Source organism: Austrofundulus limnaeus, unplaced genomic scaffold (assembly GCF_001266775.1).
Source record: "Austrofundulus limnaeus strain Quisiro unplaced genomic scaffold, Austrofundulus_limnaeus-1.0 Scaffold15, whole genome shotgun sequence".
Lineage (NCBI taxonomy): Eukaryota > Metazoa > Chordata > Actinopteri > Cyprinodontiformes > Rivulidae > Austrofundulus > Austrofundulus limnaeus.
The window spans coordinates 1,705,351-1,707,237 of record NW_013952417.1 but is presented as its reverse complement, the minus strand read 5'-3'; the positions used below and the strand labels follow the sequence as shown (position 1 = coordinate 1,707,237).

Below are 1,887 nucleotides of genomic sequence, written 5' to 3'. Positions count from 1 at the left end.
GATAAGGAATAAGCGTGTACAGAAAATGGATGGATGGATGGAGTTCAGAGATTGAAGTCCGTCTCTCAGAGATCCAGAAAAGAAAATCTGTCATTTTTAGCAGGTCAGCTGTGGAATAAAAAGAGCTGCTAAAAGTATAAACAACTGTGTTGAATCATTTTCATTTATTCAGAAGACACACCATTGCGCACCGTAGCCCCCAACCCTCTATGGTTCAATAACTGTATTGTCCAAGTGCAGTTATTTGGTTAAACATCCAACAAAAAAATACATCTACTAAATACATTCATAGCATGAGCTTAATTGTGTTTTAACCTCCAGTTTTGCCATCATACAAAAAGTCATCTTCCAGCCAACTGTCAATAAATTTACACTTAAACCTGCACCATCAAAACCTAACAAATTTCAGAAGGAAAATGGGTATTTAACAACTTTTCTGTAGTTTACTTTTATGTGACAGTTTTGAGTAGAGACTGACATATTTGAAAAATTATAGCACAAAAATCCTTTGCAAAGTATAAAGATAGAAAGTTTTAAAAAATACAAAGCACCTCATTGTTAAAACATTTTGTAGAATCAACTTTTTCTTCGTAAGTTTGAGGGAAAATTGAATTTAAATTTAGACAAATGTCTTTGCTGTAATCTGGAGTCGACAATACGTGTTAATATTGTTTAAAAATTAAAGCAGCAGCTACAACTCGTCTCTCACTGTGAGAAACAGGATGAGCGCACTCTTGCAGTGACGCATTCTCTCTCTATGACCCGAAGACTTGACACGTGTGCAAGTTGCACGTCTGTAAAATAACGACGACACTCAGAAAACATTAATGTCAAATACAAAGACTTTAGATAGACTTTAGATTTCCAGACTTTACCTTCTCGACAAGCAACTGGATTGGAAAGCTGATGAAACTGAAAGGAGAGATTGACCCAAAACTTGCCATGGACCTCTCCAATAAAGCAACCCAGGAAGGTCAGGGCTCAGTTCTGGTAGACAGTTATCATAGTTCAAGTATCTCCTCAGCTGCAGTGAACTGGTCACGCGCAAACACATACGTTTAATGCTTAGACGTTTGATAATCTATTACATAACTTCACCTTCATGGGGGGTGGTTGGTTCTGGTAGCGGATCAAGGTATACTCCTTGGAAAAAAGTGCAAAGCAACTGATTACTTCACCTGCGGTTCTGATTCTGCTCACAGACTGCAGGATCTGCCGTGCTGGTTGGATAAAACTGACGTTTTTTATTGGGTGAAAGTAGCAACAGTTAATCCAAAACAAGTTTTTTTTTCCCCCTCTCTCATCCTTACCATCAGGAAATGCACTACGGAGACAGCCAGGGGAGGCGGAGAACTTTAATCGCTTCTGCCCGACAAAATTTAAGACCTTTTAGTACTGTATCAACTTGCACATTTTTTAAACAAATTTAAGACTTTTTAAAGGTCTTAATTTTAGATATGTGAATTTAAGACTTAGATTTTTTTAAAGTCCTGTGAACACCCTGCTTTTACCTCTGATAAAATTCCTAGACAAATTTTGCTTGAATCCAGCTGTTAGCCTGCATAGTAACTTGGGAAAACTGATTGGGAAAAAAATGCTCCTTCCATGTGGGAGTGATACGAGTTTGTTACATGTACAGTAGCACAATGGGCCTCATGCAAGAACCATTCGTATTCTTATCCTAAATTTCTCTTACTTTTGTTTGTACGAAGGGTTCGTATGAACATGTCTTGTCAGATTCAACAAAATCTTCTGTCTTCAGGAAAAGTGTGTAAATGAGCTACGTAAATTCCAGCTGCAAGTGCACGCGAGAGGAGATTAACATAATTACCACCCCAAAAACACCATATAAGGCAATGTTTCCTGCCTCGGATAACAGGAAGTGTC

The 1,887-nt window shown here is 38.0% G+C and overlaps 1 protein-coding gene across 1 annotated transcript in view; it reads left to right on the top strand.

Annotated features, from left to right (window-relative positions):
* The window catches only part of pla2g7 (phospholipase A2, group VII (platelet-activating factor acetylhydrolase, plasma)), a gene marked incomplete at its 5' end in the record, with an annotated part of 45,396 nt that overhangs the window by 40,170 nt on the left and 3,339 nt on the right, over positions 1-1,887 (top strand).